General features: G+C 37.6%; 1 non-coding gene across 1 annotated transcript; it reads left to right on the top strand.

Annotated features, from left to right (window-relative positions):
* The first annotated feature begins 3,074 nt into the window (after positions 1-3,074).
* Positions 3,075-3,147, top strand: TRNAW-CCA (transfer RNA tryptophan (anticodon CCA)). Its single transcript has one exon. It is a non-coding gene; the product is annotated as a tRNA-Trp (tRNA).
* The last annotated feature ends 16,680 nt before the right edge of the window (positions 3,148-19,827 follow it).

Here is a 19,827-nt window from a genome sequence, read left to right as displayed (position 1 = left end):
TCTAACACTTTTTGAAATTATCATGTAGTGAATCAGACTGCATTTTAATTTTCCTGGCAGAAATGCAGGAAAGCCCTTATTACAAAAATGTTTGGTAGTGTTGATAGAGTTTGTATCTACTTATAACTAAACACATTTTGTTGATCTGAGAAGTTTGCTATGGTGCTAAGGCTCTTCATTATGGTAGGAATAATCCAATTATAGTTGTAGTCTTTGTTTTATTACACTAGGAGGTAAATACCATTTTGGGGTTTCCCTTGTGGCTCAGTTGGTAAAGAAACTGCCTGCAATACTGGAGACCCGGGTTTGATCCCCCGGTCAGGAAGACCCCCTGGAGAAGGAAATGGCACCCATTCCAGTACTCTAGGCTGGAGAATTCCATGGACAGAGGAGTAGGGCAGGCTGCAACCTATGTGACTGCAAAGAGTCGAACACGATTGTGAAACTAATTTTCACTTTTCACCATTTTTAGTGACTCTAGTTTTCTTTAGTTTGTTTGACTCTATCCAAAAATCTATGATGCAGTTTGGAAGCTGATATCTAAATACATTTCTAATTCTCTTGAAATTTTATTGCTTTCTACACTGTGGTCTCACAGAGACACACACAAACACACATGGTCACTGTTGCTGTTGTGAGTAATAACATTTTTCCTCACTGAGCTAAGAATCTAGTCTTCTACCATCCACAAAACTGTGTCAAGCTAATTTGGAAAAAGATTCAAATTTCAGATTCACCACTATGTTAAACACTTTGAAAACTCCTTCTTACTTAACTCTGTAAATGTCCATGAATTTTAGAGGAGCAGAAAAGTTATATTTCTACAATTCAACTTTGCTTTTCTTTTAAAACCTCATCCCTAAGAAAGGAAGATTAGTATATTCTATTTTCTCAGGTATTAGATAGAGTTTCTCAGTGATATATTAATGTATTTCAGGTTTAAATGTATTCATTTTGTTTTTTTTCCCTCTTTTTTTTTTTGCTCCAGTATACCACCTATGTTTCTGGATGTTCAGCATCCTATTTTGGAACAAGAAGTATTGGGAAGGGAGCCCACAGAATCTTGTCTTCAATTATTTGCATTTATCATTATTGACACCCCTTGAGAGTCCACATTTCCATGTAATTCATCTCTAGTTCATACCATGTTCCTCTGTGGCATCCCCTTGTCAATTCCTTAAGACACCTTCAGGTCTGTTGACACACAATCTCTCACTCTCCAACTTATGTTCCCTTCTGAAGGGCACATAAAACTTCGGCTGTTTTCCAAAATCATTTTGTGCATCAAGAAACAACGAAAGTGCTGCCTTGGGCTCTCTCCACACCTGACATGTCATGCAGTGTTTTGATGCGACTCTAATTTTCTGACTACAGTGATAAAGAGAACTTCTAAGGAAATGTTAGCTTTACCTTCCAGTGTTGCTGGTGGGAAGCAGGTCCAAATCAACTCTTTTTGTCTTAAGATTCTCAAAACTTAGATGCTTGGTAAAATCACCTTCCATAAACTCCAGTTAACAAAGAATAGCCCTTTGTTGACATGTTAGAGGGTAATCATCGCTTATTCTCAGACAGGAATCTGCCTGCCAATGCCTGCCACTGCAGGAGACACGGGTTCAATTCTGGGTCAAGAAGATCCCATGGAGAAGGAAATGAGGACCCGCTCCAGTATTCTCGTCTGGAAAATACCATGGAAAGAGGAACCTGGTGTGCTAGAGTCCATGGGATCGCAAAGAGTCGGACATGACTTAGTGATTAAACAACAACAGACATCCCAGTTGGTTACAATTCTTTTGCTTTCTTTAGAATACTCATTTCATGTTTCAGGCCATCAAAGTTTTACCAAATGTAGGATAAAAAACAAACTAGTGAGCTAAAAGAAACCTGACTCACTAGTTTTCCAAGTTCATTATTTATGACATGAGTTTGGTTTTTTGGTGGTCTTTCATCAAGATTTTTTGGACACTATACACTTTCCTGTCACCTCTATTCTCTGGGGCTATGAGAAAGGAGAGCCCTACCTGCAGCCGTGTCATGATACAGGGGTGGGGAGAGTTACCAGAAAGAAGAGAAAAACAAAGTTTGAAAAGAAAGCATTGGTTGTTATCAACAAGTCACCTTGCTTCACAGGTGAATATATGCATACCATTCAGGGTTATGCCTTGAACACTAGAGTGTGAATTTCCTCTGAACAGAGAAGCAACAAATAGCTTTTTGCTAGCTGCAATATGATAGGTGTTTAATTGTTTGATAAGTGAATAGTAATTATTGGTAACTATTTTTAAACTACTGCTCTTATCTATTAAACTGAGTTTACGTGTTTATGGTTTATTGTTGCTCAGTCACTAAATCCTGACTGTTCGCACCCCATGGACTGCAGCATACCAGGCTTCCCTGTTTCATCGTCTGCTGCCTCCTTGTCCTCCTGCCCTCGTCTTTCCCAGCATCAGGAACTTTTCCGGTGAGTCAACTCTTCCCATCAGGTGGCCAAAGTACTGGGGCTTCAGCTTCAGATTTATAGGTCTTCAAAATTCTATCAAGAACGGATTTATGGAACCCAATAATAATTCAGTTCTATAAGATGATTGAACTCTCAGGTATTTAATATGCTTATTATTGAAGGCCCATTTCATAAGGTTCACCTTATTTTTGAAAATAATATTTGATATTTATGACTTACACATATTCCAAGTTTATATAGTTATTTGAAGTATTCTGTATGGAAGAAGTGAAGACATACATTCTGAAGCCATAGACACCAAATGTTTGATTATGCTGCTGCTGCTGCTGCTGCGTCACTTCAGTCATGGCCAACTCTGTGTGACCCCATAGACGGAAGCCCACCAGGCTCTCCCGTCCCTGGGATTCTTGAGGCAAGAATACTGGAGTGGGTTGCCATTTCCTTCTTCAATGCATGAAAGTGAAAAGTGAAAGTGAAGTCGCTCAGTCGTGTCTGACTCTTAGTGACCCCATGGACTGCAGCCCACCAGGCTCCTCCGTCCATGGGATTTTCCAGGCAAGAGTACTGGAGTGGGGTGCCACTGTCTTCTCCAAATTAAATCTGTTGTACTGGGACTTCCCTGGTGGTCCAATGGCTAAGACTCTGTGCTCCCAAAGCAAGGGGCCCAGGTTCAATTCCTGGCCAGGGAAGTAGACCCCACATGCTCTGATCCTGCTCCGATGCAGCAAAATAAATAAATTTAAAAAATAAATAAATAAATCAGTTTTACTTGGTTAATTCATAGTCTGATTAAGAAAAAAAAAGTTAATTTTTTAGTCTCCAAATAAATATGCCGTAAAATTTTAAAGTGCAAAAACTTTTTATGTTGTCTCATTTCTCTCTCTTTTTTTTAATTAGTTTATTTTCTATTTTTTAACTTTACAATATTGTATTTGTTTTGCCATACATTGACATAAATCCACCATGGGTGTACATGTTTTTATAACAGAACAAACATAGAAATGAACCTCAGAAACATTTATTTATTTATTCTGACTAAAAATGTGGGAGGTAAATAGTAGTCTTCCTAGATTGGACCAGACTCTTTTTTTTTCTTTCATTTGATCCTAAACTACATCAGGAGAAGTAGCTTTTGTATGCTTTGATTTTTCTGAGTGTTGGAGAAAGAAGCTACTATATTGCAAATTGCCACTATTGTTCAAAGCCATCAGACCAAGCCTATAGAAACCTTGATAAGTGCACTTGTGAGATTCTTTTATAAGGATAACTACTGTGATGGAATATATAGTCCTTAGAAATGAATATAAGGTGTTACAAAAAAGTGTTGTGGATTGTTCAAACCCCGTGTAACAGTTACAGTACTGGATTTAACTCTGGAATTACTTTCATAGTCCACCTCTTTCTGTCATGTTCCACATATGTATTGATTAGCTTGGGAGGTGATGTGATGTGAAAGTCACTCAGTCGTGTCCGACTCTTTGTGACCCCATGGACTATACAGACCAAGGAATTCTCCAGGCCAGAATACTGGAGTGGGTAGCCAGTTCCCTTCTCCAGTGGATCTTCCCAACTCAGGGATCGAACCTAGGTCTCCTGCATTGCGGGCAGATTTCTTACCAACTGAGCTATCAGGGAAGCCCCAGGAAGTGGGACGTGATACTACTTCAATATTATAATGATTTATATCATCAATAACATTGATTATGTTAAAAAGAAGAGCACAAGAACAATTTTTAAAAACTACTAAAAGTTACAATTATGGCCCTTATCTTCTTTGGGAAAATAGTCTTTGTTCAATATATTTCCCTCTTAAAAGGGATATTTCCTAGACTTTCTTATTTTGAAAAAAAAATAATGGTTTAAAGAAATAAAGTGATTGCAAACGTAAATGTATTAACAATATATCATTTGATATAGGATATGTCACATCATGAGAAACGCTGGGCTAGAAGAAGAACAAGCTGGAATCAAGATTGCTGGGAGAAATATCAATAACCTCAGATATGCAGATGACACCACCCTTATGGCAGAAAGTGAAGAGGAACTAAAAAGCCTCTTGATGAAAGTGAAAGGGGAGAGTGAAAAAGTTGGCTTAAAGCTCAACATTCAGAAAACTAAGATCATGGCATCTGGTCCCATCACTTCATGAGCAATAGATGGGGAAACAGTGGAAACAGTGTCAGACTTTATTTTTTTTGGCTCCAAAATCACTGCACATGGTGACTGCAGCCATGAAATTAAAAGATGCTACTCCTTGGAAGGAAAGTTATGACCAACCTAGATAGCCTATGAGACATTACTTTGTCAACAAAGGTCCGTCTAGTCAAGGCTATGGTTTTTCCAGTAGTCATGTATAGATGTGAGAGTTGGACTGTGAAGAAAGCTGAGTGCCAAAGAATCGATGCTTTTGAACTGCGGCATTGGAGAAGACTCTTGAGAGTCCCTTGGATTGCAAGGAGATCCAACCAGTCCATCTGAAAGAGATCAGTTCTGGGTGTTCATTGGAAGGACTGATGTTGAAGCTGAAACTCCAATACTTTGGTCACCTCATGTGAAGGGTTGACTCATTGGAAAAGACCCTGATACTGGGAAGGATTGGGGGCAGGAGGAGAAGGGGACGACAGAGGATGAGATGGTTGGATGGCATCACCGACTCTATGGACATGAGTCTGGGTAAACTCCAGGAGTTGGTGATGGACAGGGAGGCCTGGCGTGCTGTGATTCATGGGATTGCAAAGAGTCGATCACGACTGAGCGACTGAACTGAACTGAAATATATAAATAACAGATAAAAGCAAATAAAGAAATAAGGCCAAGAATGTAGGAAGAGGTAGGTAAATAGAACATTGTATTTGGAAATTTATACCTACTGTATCAATACTTGAAAGATCTAGAAGACAAAAAAGAGAAGATTTGATTAATATATTTAAGTTTATACTTAGAAATATATCTGTACCAGTATCCATCTTAATAGAAATAACTTTAAACCTAACAGAGACTATATTTATTTTTAATGTAATGGTGAATCAACCATTTCTTAGATCATAAAGGAAGTTTCAGTAAGAAAGAATCACCATCTATGGTTCTGGGCCATAATTTAATGACATTAAAAAGTAAATAACAACATGAAAGTGACAAAATTTAAAAAAATGTTTTTTTGTCAAGCAACTAAAAACTGTCAGCATTTTTGTAAAAGAAAAAATTATAAAAGAAGCAACAAAATATTCATACTTAGAAACACCATTGGTGGCATTACTTTTCAGAATTTGTGAGGCTTGACTAATACAGAACTGAGAGATAAATTTATAACTTTAAATACACAATGGAGAATAAATTTTTAAAATGAGCCATGAATTCATTATAAGACATGAGAAAAAGGACAACAGAATAAGCCCAAAGAACCAAGAAGTAAGAAAATAAAAAATTAAAGCAGAACTCAGTGGAAGAGAGCATAAAAATAAAAATACCTAAGTTATACAGGTTGAAAAAGAAAAAGAAGACTATGACATGAAACATTAAAAAAATATTATGCTCAATTTCATAAATTCTAAACTTAGACAAAGTAGAACAGTTTTACAGAGAGAAATGTAAAAACTGAATCTGCTAATAACAATTAAGAAATATTCAAATAATAATCAGAGGTCCTCAGTGAAAAAATCTAGACAAAACATGCTAACAAAACCCCAGCAAACTGAGATCCTCCAAAATACCAACTCTTCACATTCATACTCGTATAGTAGTACAGGTGTGTTCTACCTAATTATACAGAGACAGGTAAGTTACAGCACAAAATAGGAAAAAGAGGGAATGCAGTCCAACTCCATTTTTAAAGCTAGTATAGCCTTAGTTTTTAGAGAAATCGATAGCCCTTGAAAGAAAATTATAGGCCCACTTCACTTTAAACACAGATGGAATTTAAATTAAATATTAGCTGAATGAATCCAGACATGTATATAAAAATTCATTGTCATGAAACACTAATCTACAAACATGATAGTATTTGTATACCTATAATTTATCATATTAATGGCCTAAAAAAGAAAATCATGTGGTTATTTCATAAATACAGCAAAAGCACTTAAAATATTCGATATCTCTTTACAGTAAATCTCTTGGAAAGAAGTAGGAGAAAACATCCTGAAATTATAGATTCTATTCAACAAAAGTATTTTTTCTTAAAACATTATTTATTTATTGTCTGTGCTGAATCTTTGTTGCTATGCAGGCCTTCTTGGGTTGCAGAGAGTGGGAGCCACTCTCTAGTTGCTGTATGCAGGCTTCTCATTGTGGTGGCTTCTCATTGCGGTGGCTTTTCTTGTTGCAAAGCACAGAGTCTAGAGCACTAAGCTTCAGGGCTCAGTAGCTGTGGCTCCCTGGTTCTAGAGCACAGGCTCAATAGTTCTGGAGCAGGACCTAGTTGCTCTGTGACATGTGGGATCTTCCTGGACCAGGGATGAAACTCTTGTCCCCTGCATTGCCAGACAGATTCTTAACCTCTGGACCACCTGGGAAGTGCTTAAGAAAAATCTTAAATTAGCTTCATACTTAGCAGATAATTTCAGTGTATCTCATTCTGGTAAACAGTCTGTCATAGGCTCTCTTACACCTTTTGCTGAGTGGGCCAAAATTGAAAGGCCCTGATCCTGTTTCCACTTGGCTTAGACTATTTGCAAAATTGTAGCAGGCTAAAATTCTAAAAAGTGAGATAAGGATCGTCTATCTTCATTGCAGCATGTGGGATCTTTAGTGACATATTCTAAAATTAAATTATTAATAGAGAACCTCTTCTATACTCCTAGGTAAGAATTTAATTGTTGGAAACTCCCTTTTGCAAATTATTATAAACATTTTTTTAAAAAAGCAAACTTTTTAGAACATAATATGTAACTTTTAAAGTACATACATAACATAGATTTTATACGGTATACAAAATATCAATTTTACCTAGCATGCCCTAAATAATGAAGTAAGTACAACTAATAAAACAGCGGAGACAAATAACATTTTTCTGGTGACCCTGTAAAAATAGTATGACCTTCTTAAACCCTAACACAATAATATTAAGATTTCAACACTGGGATCTCTTTTTCGCCTCTCAGCAGGGACAATAATATATTACACTGGTAATTTTGGCAACTATCCGATTCTGAAATTCAATGTAGAACTAATATGTTTGTTTTATCAGCTGGGGAGTACTTTCTTCAAATGAAATAGTTTATAAAACACATGCAAACAAGTGCATGTTGGAGATGCCTGGGGTGGGGATGGAGTCCTATGGATGAGTGGACAAAGGCATTCCACCCGCTTCCCCTTCCAATGCATTTTTCCCTGGATCCCACCATAAAGTGAAGAAATCAAACAGAAGCAATACAAGAACTGGAAAAAAAAAAAAATCTTCCCAAATGGCTTTAGGACAGAGACTATTCCCTGATGGCTCAGATGGTCAAGATGGTCAAGAATCTGCCTGCAATGTGGGAGACTCAGGTTCAATCCCTGGGTCAGGAAGATTCCCTGGAGAAGGGAATGGCTACCCACTCCAGTATTCTTGCCTGGAGAATTCCAGGGACAGGGGAACCTGGTGGGTTTCAGTCCATGGGGTCTTAAAGAGTGGGACACGACTGAGCAACTAACATGTTCACTTTCACTCGGGGTGAGGGCTGACATTCTGGAAGCTACTGAATAAGAATACACAGCCACATTGCCTTCCTCAGAAAGCTCAATGCTTGGATTCCAGTAAGGTATCCTGAGATGGTGTCCTAACACACTGAACAAACACAGATGATTCTGCTTATGCCAAATTATTTGGGGAGCTAAAAAAACTCTGATTTCTCTCATTTTGAATATAAAGGAAAAACAAGGGAAGGGGGTAAAACCTTGAAGTAACTCTTATTCACATACAAAAAAAAAATGTACATCATTTTTTCCTCAAAAAGCTAAATAACTCTTAAAGAATTTATCACCTCCAAGCTGGAATATTGCAACGGGGGCTTACAGAGTCTTTTTATTGACTTGGAGTTTATGTTCAAACTTATTCATGAGATGTGATAATAGTCTTTAAAATTCCCCTGGATCATTTGGACTTAAATGTTACAACTATAATGTTGTTTATTTTTAATAAAGCAAGAATCATAAAAGTATGCCAATAAATTGCCACATGTAGTCATTGTAGGGAGAGAGGGGAAACTTTCATAATGAGAAACAGATTATCCTCCCTAATCATAGACTGAATAATTCTACTCATCTATCACTTTAATGAATTGGTACATTGATAGTAACTTACATTAGAAACTTAATTTCATTGAGCAGTGTTCATAGTTATTAAAGACCATAGATGCTGCTGCTATGTATTCACTCTTCTGAATCTAAGACTCAAAGATATTGAAAGGACCCTAAATAATCTTCCATCACAACTGACTCTGATTCCCTTTTAAACCATAAGTAAATTATCCACTATTCAAAAATAAGTTTACTTCCAGTGCAACTGTCCTCCTCAAACAATGAAGAACAAAGACATGACTCAATGATGCCTGCATGGTATGTTATTATTTAAAATTATGACTGCCTCATAATTATGACTGCTCTTTTCTCTGAAATGCATGCACAAAACCAAAAGCCTACAATGTATTCATGACCAGGACAGAAGCTCACAACAAGCTGGTCAGCTTGGGGCCCCAAGGAGACTTGATTTCTGCTTGGTTGGCAGTGGAAAGCCTGGTCTCCTCTGACTTCTGGAACCAACAGTCCTGTGGAACTGCTATGGAAGAGCCCTATGCAAACCATCACAGCATTGAGATGAATTTCTGCTGGAGCCTCAGCTTTGTTTTCTGATTCATTTTCCACTTCACAAAGGAAGCTATCTTAATTTGACAAGTGATAAAATCTCTCCTGCAAAACTCTATATTAAATTCTTCCCTCTTCACCATCTCAGGAGGATTGAGTTAGAAATAAATTGTTTACCTAATCTGAAGATGCTATACCAGAGATGAAACCCCTCTTCTCTCTGATAATACCCTGACAATGTGTTGTTATGTGACAAATCATTGTGCCCACCTAGATGTTTCTAGCTAGCGGGTAGAATTTAAAAATTTCTCCCTTTGTTGCTGTTGGTAAATTAGTGTAATGCCTTTCTTTTGCTAGTGTTATGATGAAGATTAGTGCTTTCAACAAAGCAACAGCCACAAAAGGTGATTATTTGCTTTAAAATATTTTTGACAAACTTCAAATTACACAATTACCTGTAATAGACAAATGTAACTCCTATGTTGAGTAGAGATCACTTCATATGTGGTTGAACTTTAGTTCTTTTAATTATGAAAATGTACTTCTTGGAGAGGAGGGAATGACCTTTTCTGAACACTTCTAATTTATCCTCTGCCTGGAGGAGAGAAAAATACTTTAGATAAACCATCTGGAAAACTTCTAATTTGTTCTATGAAAAAATAAACATTCTGCTCACAAGAAATAACCCAACTGGCAAGATCTTCTTTCCATTTGGATTATTTCTTATCTAGCCTTTATTATTGTTGTAAACTGAACGCTTACATCTGAACTCAGCACCTCATAAAACACAAAGGACAGCTCCTATCCTGCCCTTCTGGAAAATGTTTTAGACTCAGTGTAAAGATAGATAGATATCTGTATGTTTGTATGTGTTCCTCCATTCAGTGGTGTCCAACTCTTTGTGACCCCATGGACTTCAGCCTGCCAGGCTCCTCTGTCCATGGGATTCTCCAGGCAAGAATACTGGAGTGGGTTTCCATTTCCTTCTCCAAGGGATCTTCCAGAGCCAGGGATTGAACCTGTGTCTTTTGTGTCTCCTGCATTGGCAAGTGAGTTCTTTACCAGCTGAGCCACCAGTGAAGCTCAGATATCTGTATGTAGATGGCCAAAACAAAGTGAAGACTAATGAGGAATGTGTACATTATGTGGTTGTTTGTCCTTTCATACCCACAGATTTTGTTTTTTCTAAGATTTCTTTTATTATTTATTTGGTTGCACTGGATCTTACTTGTGGTGCACAGGATCTTCTATCTCTGTTGCAGCATGCAGGATCTTTAGTTTAGGCATGTGGGATCTAGTTCCCTGACCAGGGATTGAACCTGGGCCCCCTACATTGGGAGCTTGGAATCTTAGCCACTGGACTACCAGAAAAGTCCCTTTCTTAAGACGTATTTTTATTTATTTTGTTATTTATTTCATACCCATAGATTTTAACATGAAGTTCATCTTGTTTACATATCAGCATCAAACAGATTTTGGTGAAGAAATTTCTTTGTGCTATGTGCAACTTAAAAATTTAAGCACATTTAAGGAATGTCAGGTTTGCCACAGAATCAATTGTCATCATCAATGTATGCTTCCTTTGTTCATGGCCCTATACTAAGCACCTTAAATGGGCTAATGAAATGGATTAGTATCACCCCCATTTTACAGATCCTAAGAGGTACAGCAGGATAAACCGACTCGCTAAAGATTATGGCCCTAAAACACATTTTAGAACTTGAATTTGAAACTAGAAATTCTACTCTCAGTGACTGGAACTCAAACACTATTATGCTAGAAGCTTTCATAGAAATAGCAAGTGAGCTTTAAGAATACAAGGACACACTCAGTCAAACAATAGTGTTTTAAATTCTGCAGTTTTAATTTTAAAGACTTTACACTTGGATTTTTGCTATAGTATACGGTCAATAGACATAAATATATATAAAATCGTGTAAATGTGCATAGGTGGTAACATCACTTTTTAAGAAATAGAAGTAAAGAAAATTAAATCAAAATGTGGTAGCAAATAGGTATGAATTCAGGAGCTGTTGAGACCAGCACAGGAGCAACGAATTGGTTTAAATGGAGGTAGTTTACTGGTGGCATTGTGGGCAGAATCTTGTTCCAGTTACTCAACTGCTGAGGTTGAATGGACAGAGCTGGGAGGAGACACTGTCTTTTAAACACTTCCCAATGAACATCTCCGCAGTTATAGTTTATTCCTTTTATTTCTGTCCATGTTTAGGTCAAAAGGCCCATTGCTGGGTTCTTTCCTGTGGTTTTCCATCTCTCCAACTCCTCATTCACCAATCCATTCTCCACACCGCTGTCCGAATGAGTTCTATACAATTCAGTCCTGTTTCTCACAGTTCTCTGTTTAAAATTCTTCAATTGCTTCCTACTGCCTTCAGGACAAAACCCAAATTCCTCAGTCTGACATCCAAGGCCTTTCATGTGCAGTAGCTATAAATATCCAAGTTACAAACTCTGATGTGCAAAAATGTAACCTTTATTTCAGTAACTCAATTTGATTTTCCTACTCTTGGAACTCTGTACAGTGACAGACAACTTAATCTAGACACTTTCCAGGTTGCTCTGTCCAAATCATGCATTTTTCCAGTCAATTTCTGTTTGAAATACAATTGTAATCAGAATGATTCCTCTGTGTCTTCTCCCCTGACCACAACTCTTAGGGGGTTGGTTATTCAAAGGGCACCAGGGTGAGTATGATACAGGGTGTGTCATGTGTGAGTTCTGATCTGAATGGGTTCCTAGCTGGCTTCCCTAGTGTTACTGATGTCACTCCATCTTGGGTCCTTGGAGCTGGTGGTCAAACCTCTTTACCAGATTACTGTTGAAATTATTAAACCTCAATATGCTGTGCAGTGTCCTTAGTAAGTCCCAGAGAGTCTTTGTCTCCATTAAACTTCACCATTTTTGGGGCCTCTGGGAAGTTCAATATCCTTGTTTATTTCATCAAGGAGGAATTAGAGACTCAGGCAGGGCTCTGTCTGGAATTCCTTCTTCCTAGACACATCACACCACCCTGTCTCTACCCCTTTGTCCTGCTCTTGTATCAAGGGGTGCATTAGTGAGGTCGAGTTCCAGAAGTAAAGAGATACTATTCCCTGAATTCGGATTCTGCTAAATCAACAAATATGAAGAACTGGAGAATAGCTACCATGTCCCTGCATGAATCTAGGTTATCTGAGAGTGAGGCAAAGTGGATACTACAGTACATCTAAATCTTTGTCCTCCTCTTCAAACAGGGCTCTCCTCCCAGGTTGAAGGACATTGCTGCTTTTGGTGTGTGAGCCAGAAAAGAACTCTTTCAACTTGGTGGTGTCTTCCTTCAAACCTGTTCTGCTTTATACTTTTCTCACAATTATTTAAGGTTGGAGGTAGAAATCTGGTGCATTTGTTCATCCTAATAATTCCTATCTGGGTGACCCAGTCTACAAGTATTGAGTGGGAGATGCTGCTGGGGTGGGGCTAGGAGAAGCATTGTTGATAATCCACAAATGAATATTCCAGATTACTAGTGTTGCATCACAAACATTGGCTTCCAGCTTACAATTTCTAGCTGCTCCCTTTCCATTATTCATCTTGCAACACACATATGTGTAATGTTCTTCATCTGGGTAACTTTTAATAATCTTTTAATATTCAGCAAAGGGATTGCCATAGACCAGTGAAATCTGGTTGTCTGCTCAGACTCCCCACCCAGTACCAGCCTGAATTTGGTGTCCTTTGCTTGTTTCTATAGAGCTATGTTTATCTTCATTATGACACTATCATGAATTAACATTATTTCTTTATTTGTTATTTTTCTTATAGACTATAAACTCTTTGATTTTAAGAACTCTTATTTTATCTCTAGGTAACCCCATACTCCCAGTCCCTCACATTTATCCCAGTTACTGGCATTTACTAGTTCTTTGGGTATGTTGAATTGGATAAATGAACAAGTGATGGGTAAACTAGAGCCTAAACTATTCAGAATAATGTAAGGAAGTAGTCATCAATTAATTTTTTTGTTTGTGTATCCTGTAAAAGAATGTTGAACATTATTTACCTTCTTGCATATTTTTAAGGTTAATATTTTAAAATTTTCATTATAAGTTTACTTTATTTTAAAGTTTATATTGGTTGCGTGTGTGTGCTAATTTGCTTCAGTCATGTCTGACTCTTTGAGACCCAATGGACTGTACTCTGCCAGGCTCCTCTGTCCATGGGATTCTCCAGGCTAGAATATTGTAGGGGGTTGCCATGCTTTCCTTCAGGGAATATTCCCCACCCAGGGATTGAATTTGCATCTGAGGCTTCTCCTGCACTGGCAGGCAAGTTCTTTACCACTAATACCACCTGGGGAGCCCGTATTGGTCGGAATGCACCAAATATTGAAATTTTGAGCTAAAACTTGCATTATTTTAAGTGCCTCAAATGAAGTACAAATAACACAGTGATTTGCTCTCTTCCATTGCCAACGTAAAGAATTCATGAACAAGTGCTTTTTAAATAATTGAAATGTTTATATCTTTCTTTTCTCTCCCTGAACTTATATCTCAATTCCAAATTCCTTCACAAACTTTTATTCTAAAGTAATATCTTCTTATGTTTGGAAGTTTTTGTGGATTATCTATCATCTCCCTATACATTCAAAAAAAACAGTGTGGATCCAAATTTAATTATTTCTCTTAATTTCCTGAGGCCATTTTAAAAACCTTTTGTTTGTATTATTACAACCATTGTTAGTAATATATTTTTGATCAAAGCATGCTAAATAAGAAATTTTGATTAAAAAATAAAAATTAAATTTATTGAGACTGCATCTCTTAATAAAAACTATTAGAGCATGTGTTTCTATTAAATAAGCTGAAAAATCATTCTTTTGTTTGGCACTCTAGAGGTGTTCACATGACCGTAAAATAGCAGCTGAGGGAGGGGTACATCTTTTATTTCCGACTGAGAGAAATACAATTCTGAAAGGGGAAGTAGGAAAGAACTTGAGGTAAGACCCTATCTTAGCAGATCACTTTTGCAAAGAGAACATATGAAATTTGAGGCTCTAGAAGATGATTTTCTTAAATCAGTTTTTAGGCACTCAATAGAAATTCTTTGTAACTGTATGTAAACCTGAGTTTAAGTCAGAGCTCTGATCTAGAAGATACTGATTTTGTTCAATAAGAGAAATCATAGAAGTTTTAACTGATTAATGTATTGACTTTTAAATGAACGAGAAAGTTGCTCAGTCGTGTCTGACTCTTTGCCAACCTTTGAACTGTAGCCAGCCAGGCTCCTCTGTCCATGGAATTCTCCAGGCAAGAATATTGGGTTTGGTAGCCATTCCCTTCTCCAAGGGGATCTTCCCAATTTAGGGATCAAATCCAGGTCTCCCGCATTGCAGGTGGATTATTAACCATCTAAACTACCAGGGAAGGCCTACTTTTAAATAATGCTAAACAAATAATTAGGCTCACATTTCTCAGCAGATATTTTGAACAATGGAGCTTATGAATCAGAAAGGACTTTTCAATATTAGTGCTTTAATAGATTCCATGCAAATAGGTAATCCTACATTACACAATAATATTTTATTCTTCTGAGTAAGGATATTTTTTGATAACTGATGATTATTTCCTACTTGGGAATTTCCTTTGAAAAGTTTATGCTAAGATACACTTAAATCTAGTTGAATAGTAAAACCCTCTGAACTAGTAGTGTTTAATAAATAAGATGCCTAAATTGTGGTTCAAGTTATACGTGAATGTATATATTTCTTGTTAAAGAACTTTTTCATCAAAACCATTTCAATAAACTGAAAAGACTTTCTTCTATTTTTGGCACACTTTCCCACCCTCTTTAACATGATTTTACATGTATGCTTGCTGTTTCCACATAGCTACCACAAATATGTGAACATGTCAATGCGATGCTGGATGAATTTTAACCATGTTAATATAAAAATAAAGCAAAATATACTTATGTGATGTTATTCATGTACTTTATAAAACTTTCACATATTCCTATAACTAATTTTAAAAAATGTTCACTCTTTGTTGAATGACTTCTTACATTTTTCTGTGGTCTCTGCATTCCCTTCCTCTATCCTGTCCCATTTAACTCATTTCACCCTTTTTCATGCTAACTTTTATGGTGAAATGTCTAGGATAATCCTAGTCCAGTTATTTTTCTCTGCATGTAGAGCTCTCTGAATCCTTCATGTCTAACCAGACTCCACTGAAGCAATCCTACACCTGGGCTTTTACCCTTAGAGTGTAAATAAGAAAGTGAAGGGTATATGATATAAGAAAATCTCAGCCCTCATTGATTCACCAGTGTCATCCTCTAAAAGGCCATCATGTCTTATAAATATAGTGAAATACATGTTCACGTGTAGCATAGAGCAGATAAAAACTCTTGCTGTGAACAACATATGGGTTGACTTGAAAAGCTATACAAATGGACCAATCCCTGGGGATCTCAGGAGAAATGAAGTATGAATGAGAAGGCCCTGAAGACTGGAAATTTTCTCTACAATATTATCCTACCTGGAAATTCTGACCCACAAGGTCTAACCGGGGCTCCCTACAGAGCAATCTTGACTCTCAACCCTTCCAGCATTCACAGTCTAGGTGGACACCTGGCCAAAGCAAAGGGCACCTCAGCAGCTTAGATTTGGTCCCTGTTCTCACTGGTTCACAGGTACAAGCTTAGTAAAAGTAATGAGCACTCCACAATCATTATGGCAGGTGGGGTGATGGGAGGGGAAGGGAAATGTTTTTAAATTCCCCATGAAAGTTCATGAAAAATATATTTAGTTATGGCATTTCATATGATCACCTCCATGGGGTCACAAAGAGTCAGACACAACTGAGAGTCAGAGCATGTATTAATTTATTAGAAATTAGCATGCTTTTGAATGATAGTCAAGGACTTTCCCCCCTCATTTATAATCACTTTTCTCCTAAGGAGAAATATTTTATAAATTTAAAGGAGTGTTTTGAAGATTAATTGTAGTGAGACCAATCAGTTTATATTTTTGTCATGGCCTATATATATATATATTTTGTATTTGTGCAAGTGTATATTTATACATATACACACACATATATGTATACATGTGTACACATACATATAAATTCAAACTGAAGATGACTTGTGAACAGAAAGAGGGACGTTTGGAATCTTTAAGCACTAGTACTCTGGCTTCTAATTTGACATGTATTTTTTCCCTATACATCGCAGACAGATCTTTTGGAATCTGTGTATTGAGAGCTCTACCCCTATATCTAATCACCTGATGATTTGAAATCACAGAAAGAAGATCTGTAAATAACTAGGTCATAGTAAATCAGTGATTAAGATATGGTCAAGCTGAAATTTGTCTGTGAAAAGAAGATAGTATACAATGGGGACAGCTGGGAGAGAGGCCTTCTGAAAAAGACAGTGGTAGGAAGACGTGATATTGATGGCTGATTGTCCAGTCAGGTCTCTCTTCTTCCTGGGCACATGGTTGACCGGATTCCCCTGAAGCAAAGTATGAACAATTAATGTGAGAAAAAGTGAGCAGCAAATTTTGGGTCACTTGCCTAAAAGGAAGTCCCTTTCCTTTGACTTCTATTTCCCTTTCTTTTGAGTTGGAATAAGGAGATGCCCACATCTGGCTTTAACTATGCAGATGAGGACAGGGCTGTGAGGATGGTGGGGATACAAGATAGAAGAATTTTGAGTTCCTGAGTGACTTTGTGGCCTGAGATTCCTGTAGACATTTAAGGAAGAAAACAGTTACTATCATGATTATGACTGTGATTATGATGATTTAAGGTAAGACCACTATATTTTTGGATCTTTTTGGTGCCACTACCTTATGATTCTAAAGAGACTCAGGATGAGTCTGTGGTGGAGAAGAAAGTCTCTGGGGAATGTGATTCACTGTGGTACTGAATGTTGGAGCTTCTCTGGTGGCTCAGATGGTGAAGAATCTGCCTGTAATGGGGGAGACCTGGGTTTGATTCTGGATTGGGAAGATTCCTTGGAGAAGGGAATGGCTACCCACTCCAGTATTCTTGCCTGGAGAATCCCATGGACAGAGGAGCCTGGTGGGCTACAGTCCATGGAAATGTGATTTCCTGTGATAGTTGTTGTTGTTCAGTTTCTCAGTCTTGTCTGACTCTTTGAGGCCCCATGGACTGTAGCACACCAGGCTTCCCTGTCCTTCACCATCTTCTGGAGCTTGCTCAAACTCATGTCCATTGAGTCGGTGATGCCATCCAATCATTGCTCCCTCCGTCATCCCCTTCTCCTCCCGCCTTCAATGTTTCCCAGCATCAGGGTCTTTTCTAATGAGTCAGCTCTTCACATCAGGTAGCCAAAGCATTGGAGCTTCAACCTCATCATCAGTCCTTCCAATGAATATTCAGGGTTGATTTCCTTTAGGATTGACTGGTTTGATTTCCTTGTGGTAGACTTACCAACAAACTTGGAACTTTCAGAAAGATTATGGATACAGGAAAAAAAAAAGTAGATAAAAATAAGCCCATAGAAGAAATGAATGTTTTTAGAGGAATGCTGAGAGTTGAAAGAGCTTGTGGAGGAAGTTAGGGGAGTTGGTAAGCAACTTTGCGACCAAAAATAGGAGAAAATAGTTTGTGTCCCTAGAGTCATGCTTCTCATACATGAATGTGTATCAGAATCACTGGGAAGATCTGTTATCCCACCCCAGAGTTTTTGATTCTGTAGGTCAAGGATAGAACCTGAAAATTTGCATCAGTTATAAAATCTCTGATGATGCTGATGTCGTTGCCTGGCTGGATGGGGTGACATTTTGAGAACCCTGGTCAGAGTGTCTAGGGAGACTTGGGATGTTTTTGAATTTGTAGCTTTTTTTTTTTTTCTTTTTTCAGAGAAGAAACTTAACCCTCTACTCATCAAGGGAGTTGACAGCCAAACTGAAAAGACTATTCTAGTGATGGACTGGATTCTGCAAATGGGGATGAAAGCAGATTCCTGAGTCAAAGCCAAAGCTTCCAAATCCATGCCAAAGTGAACTGAAATATGTGAGAGTCACACCTGTTACCCATCCATTCTGTTTAGAATTTGACCTTAAGCATCCTTTGCATGTAAAATAAAATAACCTTGTTTTCACATAATTACTAAATTACTGAGTGAACTTTCTGTCTTCGAGGAAATTCAGTAAAGAAAATGAGAGATAGCTATGGATATTGGTCTTTGGAGGAGAAACCACTCTGTAAAATTAACTCCAGAACAAAGGGCATGGGGATATTGAAGCAGGAAGCCTTTTTATGGTGACGACTTTCATGAACTTTATTGTCTTTCTGTCTATGGAATATAAATTTTTTAGGATCTGCCCACAAGTGAAATCTGCATATTCCTTATGCAGATTCTGAGCTTCCAACTTGTTTCACTGGCTGTTTCTGCCAAGTCTGAAATTCATATTGCAGTATTCAGAAGATGAGTTTTTAGTATGCATTCTTGGTCTGACAATCACACTGCGAATGTTGGTCCCTAGAAGGTGACAATGCTTTCATTGCCACTGTAATAATAACAATTCTTAAAAAGACTATAGTATTAATAATAACTTTTAATGATCCCCAAATATGTACATGTGGAACATTAGATACAGTTATTTTTTTAAAAAAGCTTTAACTATGAATTTAAATTTATTTGTACTATGATTCAATATGAGATTTTTTTTTATTACTTATTTATTTATTTAGGCTGTGCTAGGTTTTCATTGCTGGTGGTCTTTTCTCTAGTTGTGGGCAACGTGGACTACTCTCTGGTTGTGGTACGCACACTTCTCATTGCAGTAACTTCTCTTGTTGCAGAGGCCATGTGTGCTTCAGTACTCGCAGCACTTCAGCTCAGTAGTTGTGGCTCCCTGGCTCTAGGCCACAGGGTCAGTAGTTTTGGTGCATGGGCTTAGCTGCTCAGTGGCATGTGGGATCTTCACAGATCAGGGATGGAACCCTTGTCTCTTGCATTGGCAGGTGGATTCTTTACCACTGAGCCAACAGGGAAGCTCTAGAGATTTTAAAGTTATAATACTATGACAGGGGAAATTTGATGTTCCCAGCTAAACACTGTTTTCCTTTATACAACTTGTGTAGAATATGCACTTGGATTCGAAATGTCTGAAATTGCATCAGCTGACTCAGAGATTCTTCTGTAAATACTTTTCTTTTGCAACTATGAAAACTCTCATTCTGGACGGCACTTATTACTTTTTATTTTAATTAGCTAAACACTTGTTGTGTCTTTATGATTATGTGAATATTGTCCATCTCCCCAAGAAATTGCTAGGAACCATAAGTGAGGCATCATATATGTTGCATTCATCAAGGTTTTCTCACTGCCTTATGCAGCATCTGGCTCCTAGAAGATTGAATATTTGCTGAATGAGGGAGGACTAACTGAACACAGGAGCTATGGATTGTTTTAATTTTAGTTAATCAAGGGCATAAGTATATGTGTGTGTGACTCATACGTACGTACACATACCTACCACCTTGCATAGCACTTTCTTACTATGAATTTTGAAGTGTTTTAATTGAAATTAGCTATTTCTTTTCTTTATTAAC

This window comes from Giraffa tippelskirchi, chromosome 9, assembly GCF_054371585.1.
Source record: "Giraffa tippelskirchi isolate mGirTip1 chromosome 9, T2T-mGirTip1v1.2.pri, whole genome shotgun sequence".
NCBI classification, from domain to species: domain Eukaryota; kingdom Metazoa; phylum Chordata; class Mammalia; order Artiodactyla; family Giraffidae; genus Giraffa; species Giraffa tippelskirchi.
The sequence above is the reverse complement of the archived record's forward strand: the minus strand, read 5'-3'. Positions and strand labels throughout refer to the sequence as shown.